Here is a 10,024-nt window from a genome sequence, read left to right as displayed (position 1 = left end):
ATTTGATGAATATTTTCAATTGAAGGATTTTTCTGCCGCATAAATTTTATAGCGGAGAAGATACTGTAAGTGGGGAAGAAACATCGGAGACGTGCAAGCAGCTTTTGGGTACTCGTGTCGTCTTTGTAGTGCAGGAATTCAGCCTGTAGGCTCCTAGATGGGAGCGCCATGTGGAGGCTGGTCTTAAAAAATTCTGGACGCTCTGTTCATCATCACCTAGATGTGCGACAACGTACCGAATCCTTACATAGGGACGATTTTAAAAATTCTAGTCATGTTGCCTGTTAGCAGAAGGTGCTTCCTCAATCCTTCGTCTCCTCAAGAGTAGGTTTAGAGCAGCTGTAGGGGAAGAACGACTCACTGGCCTTGCTTTGTTTCATATCCACCGGGATAGTGATACTCATACAGTCCTCCTGTGATTTTCAAAGAATAAGAAGGAATGCCTTGAGTTTTTCCTCTGACGATACGTATATATGCAAATCCCGTGTTCTGACTGCATGTGGAGTGCAGCCTTTGTCCGCCGCGGCGCTGGGAGGGAGAGGGCCGCTGGCAGACTTTTATCCCTGGGGAAGATCCCCAGCACTCATTTAATAATAGGCTGAGTGGGACTGGGGTCATCCAGGAGGGCCTGGAACGACAAGTCCCCACCCCTGTCTGAGATTGAACTGGGGCTGTCCAGGGCCTCTAGACCACCATGGCCAAATTATAATGCAACAAAATAATTCTGAAAAATACTTAACGACTTGCAGAAGTTACTTTCATTCTCTTTTCTCCTCCCACAATGTCCCAAAGAAGACGTTAATGGTAAAAGATTTTGAAAATCACTCTAAACCATGAATAATTTGTGACCCCTTTCCCAGACTGAAACCTGGATGTGAACTTGCATGTAGAGGCATTTGACATCATCTAACTTCCTGAATGCTGTCAGAACCATTCTGAGGGGATCCTCTTGCACTCCGCCAGCAGATAAAAGCATATTTCCAGACGAAGGCGTGGGCTAGCAGGCGTTGACAACTATAGCTTCGACGCTGTGTCGCGTTGTTGCGGACATTCATATACATTCTCAGCTTTTTTTCCGCAAGATAGCACCTCGATGTGTGATGCGTGCAGTCAGTCTTGTGAGGGCAGTTAAGGACTAACTTGTATCAAGTGTAATGGGTGGCTTCTGGGATTGGGAAGCTGATGTCGTGGTGGAAGATCCGCTTGTTGATCCCATGGCACCCCATACCGTATCGAAATTACGCCATTTGGCAGGGGATGACACGCTGGGCGATCAGCATCGCGCGTTTCTCTGAGCCTGGTTGTGAAGTTAGCGTATATATTGTGCGCGTATATGCGTGCGCACCCGTGAGAACACACACTCGCACGATTTTCGACCGAATCGCTACAGAAATGGAACATATAACAAAGCAAGAAATGATTACTCGCCAGAACAGAAGGAATGAGGAAAGAAAGAAGTTTACAGGAAACAAATTCCATTGTCCACGTAGACTGCATGTATTTCGAAGGGGGCTGGGAGGGGAGGACGAACTGTTGACGGGACAGCGGAACGTGTGCCGTGGTGGGATACGTTAGGGGTGGCGGAGTGGTGTCCAGCGCGGCCCTCTGTCCACGGCAGCAGCTGGTGGGCTATTTCTGGATCGCGACACAAGATCTCTGTAAAACGAAATCATCACTGCGCAAGAAGCGGTCATGGCAGGGAGCGTGCCGCCACGGCTACGGCCAATGGTAACTCCGAGATTTTGACACCGTCTGGCGTTCTGATCATGTATTTTTGTGACCGCCTCTATTTTTTAGTCAAGGACACACGTTTCAGTATTCTTGAAGCTTTTACACTACTGGCCATTAAAATTGCTACACCACGAAGATGTCGCGAAATTTAACCGACAGGAAGAAGATACTGTGATATGCAAATTATTAGCTTTTCAGAGCATTCACACAAGGTTGGCGCCGGTGGCGACACCTACAACGTGCTGACATGAGGAAAGCTTCCAACCGATTTCTCATACACAAACAGCAGTTGACCGGCGTTGCCTGGTGAAACGTTGTTGTGATGCCTCGTGTAAGGAGGAGAAATGCGTACCATCACGTTTCCGACTTTGATAAAGGTCGGATTGTAGCCTATAGCGATTGCGGTTTATCTTATCGCGACATTGCTGCTCGCGTTGGTCGAGAGCCAATGACTGTTTGCAGAATATGGAATCGGTGGGTTCAGGAGGGTAATACGGAACGCCGTGCTGGATCCCAACGGCTTCGTATCACTAGCGGTCGAGATGACAGGCATCTTGTCCGCATGACTGTAACGGATCGTGCAGCCACGTCTCGATCCCTGGGTCGACAGATGGGGACGTTTGCAAGACAACAACCATCTCCACGAACAGTTGGACGACGTTTGCAGCAGCATGGACTATCAGCTCGGAGATCATGGCTGCGGTTACTCTTGACGTTGCATCACAGACAGAAGCGCCTGCGATGATCTACTCAACGACGAACCTGGGTGCACGAATGGAAAAACGTTATTTTTTCAGATGAATCCAGGTTCTATTTACAGCATCATGATGGTCGCATCCATATTTGGCGACATCGCGGTGAACGCACATTGGAAGCATGTATTCGTCATCGCGTATCATCCGGCGTGATGGTATGGGTTGCCACTGGTTACACGTCTCGGTCACCTCTTATTCGCATTGACGGCACTTTGAACAGTAGACGTTTTTTTCAGATGTGTTACGACCCGTGGCTCTACCCTTCATTCGATCCCTGCGAAACCCTACATTTCAGCAGGATAATGCACGACCGCGTGTTGCATGTCCTGTACAGGCCTTTCTGGATACAGAAAATGTTAAGACTGCTGCCTTGGCCAGCACATTCTCCAGATATCTCACCAACTGAAAACGTCTGGTCAATGGTGGCCGAGCAAATGGCTCGTCACAATACGTCAGTCACTACCTTGATGAACTGTGGTATCGTGTTGAAGCCGCATGGGCATCTGTACCTGTATACGCGATCCGAGCTCTGACTCAATGCCCAGGCGTGTCAAGACCGTTATTAGGGCCAGAGTGGTTGTTCTGGGTACTGATTTCTCAGGATCTATACACCCAAATTGCGTGAATATGTAATCACATGTCAGTTCCAGTATAATATATTTGTCCAACGAATACCCGTTTATCATCTGCATTTCTTCTTGGTGTAGCAATTTTAATGGCCAGTAGTGTATTACATTAAAATGCATACAGTGTGTATCATAACAGATTCCCTCAATATACGGTTTCAACATTTTTATTTTTTTCGCTAAAGTCTCCTAACATTTTTAATCATACTGAACAAATGTACTGGACTTAATGCAGGAGTTTGATTTGAAGCACTCGCGCCACCTAATGGCATATCCCTTGCGGGTTTATACTAACTACGTGAACGCTACTACACTGTTATATTCTACGACATATCATGTATATTGGTTCCAGGGACCGATGGGTTACTCTTGGAATCGACTTCCTCAGTTATGTTCTGGTGTCTTTGGTCATGCATCGTAGGTTACATGATGGTTAGTCATTTTATTTTTTTTATCTCTACGGATTAAAAGATGGTTTCATGAAATCAAAAAATATGCGCAATCTAGACGTCTATTTCAAGAAATGAAATATGTTATTTTAAACATTTAACGTTTCCGAGAAGTAGTGCTTCTCTGACAATTTGATGTAGTTAACTGGGCAAAAAGACATTAATGGAACTTTAATTTACTAGCTTAATGTGTTCAGCTTCTCCCGGCATACCTCATGACGAAATACGTCAACGGATGAACGGCTGACTTTGTGTCTAACGGGCATAATATATCGACAAGCAGCCACGTTGCCATTGTGAGGTGCACTGATGACCTGACTGTTTAGGGGCAAGCCTGGCGCTTTTATCTCCCGGCTACTCCAGTGTCTCCTGCCCCACCCCTCCCGCCTACACTCCAGGTATGCAACCTGGTGGGGTCACTGCTGCCGTTCTGCGTATCCCGAAAGTCAGTTCGTTGTGGGCTATATTCACCATTTCATTAATCAGTTTAATTGCGGGTTCTCAGGTCTTACCAAGGATGCAGTAGCAACAGCAGAGATGTCACCTGCATGTGTACCGGGCACGAACTGAATACGGAGCATCGTGTCAGTGCGAGGAAGGGGGGAAGGGGAGGGAGAGGAGAGGAGATGCTGGGCACGAACAGCGGGCAGAGTGGCAGATCGGATGGATGGGGCGAAGAGATAAAAGCGCCACGATGGCCCCTAAGCAGTCGCTTAATCAGTGCACGTGATGGGGACAATGTGGCGACTTGTAGAAAACATTATGCTCTTTGACACTAACATCTGGCCGTTCACCCGTGAACTGTTCCGTCATTAACTCATCGTTTACCTGAATTATGCTGCACATTTTCTATAATTCGCATGTTTTATCAAGTCTGTACGAAACCTCGTGAACCTAACCAGCGTTGTTCAAATGTACGTCGGCAAACTCGCCATAATATTTGTGAATGAAATAACGCTTGTGACTTGAGTGCCTCATTTTGCGAGTAAACAAGATCGTTTTTTGTATATTGTACATGACTGTGAGACTGTAAACAGGACTTTTGTATTTTCACTTGAGTATCGATATTATAAGATACACACTGTATATCTAAATGTATTTTTATTGCATTCTTCATACGACAAATTCTCAAATAATTCGCATTCTGCTTGTTTTTATGGTTGCAGTCTTTTCCATGGTTTATACTCTATTTTTTAGAAAAAAATTGAGTTTTTTAGGAGCTCACAAACATATATTTTTAAGGAGTCACTGCTTACATGTACTCACAATGTAGATAAAAACCTTAAAGAAGTAAAACAATTGCAATTTCATAAACTGTAGGAGTCGACAAATAATTTTTCACATAAAATACATAATCTTAAAAATACAAGAATACTTTGCCTCAACATTAAACCATTTCTTAGATGAGCCACTATCGCAAATAAATATCCATTGGCGTAGTTTGGGTTGAAGAACTGAAGGTCTCGTCAAACAATATGAATTACTTTCTTGACATACTGAAGCAAAATCTGCAGAAAATGGGAAGCTATCTCGAAATAACATAATTACGCACACGTTATCTCAGTTCAAGAAAAGTTTTACACAATTTGGCTATCATGAAACACATTAGCAAAAAGTTCATTATAGTAGTATAACTATTATAAGAGTAATTCAAATTTCCGCAATTCATAGACCACAGAATTTCAGTCTTAAGATTATCGCTTCTAGGAATGTAACGAGAAAACGTATTATCAAAATATATATTTTCTGTTCTGGACTCGACTGTCTGTCACGCGTCTGTACAGCAATGTAGAATTTTCAGAAACAGTTGGTTTGCTTGGTTTTAAAGCCTTGAAGAACTGCTTTATTCTCTTGCTTTCTCTCTTTATTAACTGGTGTTCTTTTCCTGTAATAAAAATGTATGTTGTAAAATGTAAATGGCAGGATTAGTATACTTTTGCATTTAATATTTAAAAATAGACCTAGTTTACCTATCATGTGAATCTTCAGTGCGCTTTCCCCCCACGGCTCCGATGTTTAGCTCTTCGTTAACAGGCACATTGCAGTTTAACCAGTAAAAGCAGACATGTCGCGATTACACGGAAGTTAGTGTACACCAGCGATGGATACCTGTAACTCAAAAGTTTTTAATAAAAACTGTGACGTTTGTAGTGACGTCATGCGATGCGTACAGATTTTCGTATGGCAGCTTAAAATATCATGCTGTCCGTGTACTGTGTAAACTTGCCGCACCAAATTGTCCTTTTCAGAAGTAATAAAATAAAATAAACGAAGATACAGAAGTCATTCCACGAAATGCCACGTCGAACAACAGCAATTTTTTCGAAGATACATAAAAATAGGCAGTTTTATGGGCATTTAAAATTTAATACCTAAATAAGGACTTTTTAAAGATTTTTAAGTGGGTGTACGAACACTGGTTTCAAAATTACATGACAAACATTGTTTAGTACTAACTCTTGAACATCGCCTCTTAAATTACATTGGTTTTCAGTAAATGAGAGTCATACGTTTTACATTTTAGGCTACACACACATTAAACAGTTATCACTTAATTTTTTTCTTCTAAACGAGGAAGTTACAGTGATTCTTTCAAAATAGCATTTCTTAATTTCTCAAACTTTTAACATTTACCAGTTGTTCTTGTGTGCCACAATACTTCATCTCATACAAACCTTCTCTGTATTGTTCACTGACATAGCGGAATTTCACATCAAATGCACTGATAAGCCAAAACATTATGACCACTGCCCACCGCGGAGTTGGATACCGCCTGGTGAGATGCGGTATCAAAAGTATGTAAGCGGAGCAGACACGGACGGGGGATCACCCTAGCGAAGATATGGGCTGGAACTGGGGAAATCCATTGAAAAAATGACTTTGACAGAGGGCAAAGGGCAGGTTATTATTACGCAGAGCGTGTGAAAGAGTATCTCGGAAACTGCGAAGATGGTCGAATATTCACGTGCTGCTATCGTGAGCATCAATGGGAAGAGGTAGGAGGACAGTTAAACTACCACCAGGCGCTAAATGGGTGGACGTCCACGACTCTTTACAGAACGTGGGATTCGGAGGCTTGTCTGCTCCGTAAAGTAGGATAGATGGTGATCAGTGGCGTATCTGCCGAAAGAGCACAGTGCTGGTGCACATACAAGTGTTTTGGAGCACAACGCTCATAGTACATTGTTGAACACGGAGCTAGGCAGCAGACAACCCCTGCGAGTTCACATGTTGACCCAAAGTCATCGTCAGCTACGAGTGCACGGGGCGTGGGACCATCTGGAGACGACCGTCGATCAGTGGAAACGTTTCGGCTCTTCGGGTGAGTCACATTTTTGCTACACTAGGTCGATGGTTGTCTCCATAAACGCCGTCATCGAAGTGAACGGCGGCTCAAAACGAGCAGCGCGCCAAGGACGCAGGCTGCTGGGAGCACAGTTGTGCTATGGGAGACATTCTCCTGCGCTTGTATGGGACCTGTGTTACTAATCGAAGACGCTCAAATGCTTGTTTTGTTGCGGAAGATGGCCATAAAAACCCGCTGACAGCTGCGAACCGTCTGCTTCCCCTACAGCGATGTCATCTTTCAGCAATATAATTATCCGTGTCTCGGAGCAAGACCCGTGCAGTAGTGGTTTGGTGAGCATTACATTGAACGCTGATGTCTCGGCGACCAAATTCGCCTAAGGTAAACCCTGTGGAACCACGTAGGCTGCTATAGAACACTATCATCGCGAACGCAAATCAGCGGGCCGCTATTTATCCCTGATACGCATAATCAGTGTCGTTCCAAAGACAGAAACAATCTATTAAGCGCGTAGTCATAATGTTTTGGCTCAACAGTGTATGTTTGCTTCATATAAATGTCCTGTCCTGATCTGATCATATGGATAGCACTTACATTGTCTACATGAAGAATGGTCTTCACTTCTGAATAGCTTTTATTGTAGGCTCTTGACTTGTTTTATTTCTTTGGTGCAGTCTGCTGCTGAAATGTATTCTGTATCAGTTGATTAAGTAGCTGCTGAACTGTCTTACTTGGAACACGAATAAAGGGAACACCGTTAAGAAAAAGACTACGCATTTATTCTGCACTTTTACTTTTCCTGTCTCTTAAGTCTTAAAACATGATGAACATCACAGTAAACATTTATATGAATAGTCTCATTTCTTTTCTTGTTAAAGAAAAAACAATCATTCTTGCAGTCTTGTAGGTATCTTAATTCCTTTGATATTTTGGTAATCCCTTTTCTATGGGTCTTCCATGAAGCAGCTCTCATAACTGAGAGTGAATATGAGACCTGGTCTTGTTTTATGTTGGAAATAAATAACACCACCTATTGCTTTACAGCAAATAAATTTACTGTATTCATCATCTTCTATTTCTTCTTTTCTGTAACTGTGAAGTCTTCACAGTTTTGCAGTCAATCATACTGAATTTTTTTCAGTACTTTCTTCATATAAAACAGTTCGTGACGTAGAAATACAGTTCGTGATGTAGAAATATTCGATTCTCTGTCTTCTTTGTTTGTACCCTTCTGCCACAGATGTTCGGAAATTATTCTCAAGTTTCTTCAGCAGATTTTCAATTTTCTCCACGTCTTCAGCTGTTACGCTTCCATCATCAGTATTTGTAATTACAATCTGTACGTATTACTACAGTTACATCTCTAAATATGCACTGATCTCACTTCAACTGTATTCGTCTTTGAGTTTCTTGGAAATCTGTCAGTTTTATTCCATATGTATAGAGCTTTCTTCTAAACACAAATCTTCCATATTCTTTGTACCCTTCAGGTGTCTCCATCAAAATCTCTTAATCCAATTTCCCACAGGGAAAGGCCGTTTTTACGTCAAACGGTCTCATACGGAAATTTTTCTCTGCTGCCAGAGCGAACATGTCTCGGTGAGCAGATAGCTACTACTGGGCTAAATAATTTCTTGATATCTGTATCATTTTCTTATTGTGAACCTCTCACAACCAGCCTGGCGTTATATCGAACATTGTCTTCGACTGTAAAGATCCATTTGCTTCTGAAGACCTCTTTCCCAGTTGCTTCCTTTGGATTCAATGACTTCAATGTTTCATTATGTTAAAGTGATTTGATACGTTCTTCACATGAAAGTAATACTGTTTCACGCCTTCATATTTAAAAGGTCTCTTAAAATTGGTTCTTCATCCTGTAATTTCTTCTTCGTTCGTAGCATCCTCTTCCTTCTTGAGTTTCTTCTCTTTGATTTTATTGCATTTCTCCTGTCACACACTGTTCAAATCCGACATCTCTTGACACAATAATACAGGGTGGTTATAAGTAAACTTTCGGTTCTTGAGAGGGCCCCCGTGAAAAACGAGTGTTGTAAGACACTGAATTGTAAGGACATACAGAAGAGAAATAACGAACAAACCATTCAAAGGAACAGATTTTAATTTCCACATGGAAGGGTAGCCTAACATTTATTTGTTTACGTTCCAGGTAACAAATCTTGCGCAATGTGACGACCATCTGTACCCATGGCAGCCTCGAACCACCCTACAGATTCCATTTCACAATTGTTCGCAGCACTTTTCGAACGGAGGATCATGGAATATTCAGTTGTCATGACACAGCCCGTGCACTGCTTGAAGCTCGCACATTGCGTCCAGCATTCTCAGCCGTGGCATGAACAACTTTAACAGTTTGTGGCACAATTTTCCGTCGGAATTTCCCAGGACCAATTCCCAAATCGCCAGTTAATTAGAACTTCTAAATCTTGTTCTTTAGCCCCGATGCGGAAAGACGAGCTCTCCGTATTCCTTTAATGGTCTGTACTCGTAAAGAGTACCAGCAGTATTGTTTTCATAAAACAGCTATACAAGTAAAGCCCTGCTAATGTTGTCCAGTCCCCTGTTGACTGTCGGCAACTGTAATGCACACTAATGCTTGTTTTTGAACCCTCGTCGCCGTACCAGTACTGGCACATAACGACAAATAATGACATTAACACTACTAAAGACGCAAATCCTACAGCACGTAGTCTGAACATCGTTCATATAAAGTTTAGTACTCATACGGTTACTAGTATTCCGTCTACATAGGCTCAAACTGGCCGAGTTTATTTAAAGGTATATGGTTTGCTTGCTTCATGTAGTTTCTTCAAGAGGGCTAGATTTTTTGCAAGAACCCTTTATCCAAAAGTTTGATGTGCTGCGAGATCTTGTCTTCTCCCAAACCACCTTTCTGCATGTGTAACAATCTGATTGGCCATTGTCCTATTAAATGTTAGCTGTGAACAACGCTTCCCCTCCTCTTTCCTTAGTTTGCTACTGCAGATCATAAATATTTCCTTACTCATTTAGCCTCTGATTTCACATTGTGTTGAGAATTATAAGGAGTACTACAGTCTAGCGCAGTTCCTTTCCTTTCGCACACATTCTTAAAATCATGACAGGTGTGTTTATCGCCTTTGTGACATCTTATCTTTG

This window comes from Schistocerca serialis, chromosome 2 (genome assembly GCF_023864345.2).
Source record: "Schistocerca serialis cubense isolate TAMUIC-IGC-003099 chromosome 2, iqSchSeri2.2, whole genome shotgun sequence".
NCBI classification, from domain to species: Eukaryota; Metazoa; Arthropoda; class Insecta; order Orthoptera; family Acrididae; genus Schistocerca; species Schistocerca serialis.
This window is presented reverse-complemented; position numbering follows the sequence as displayed.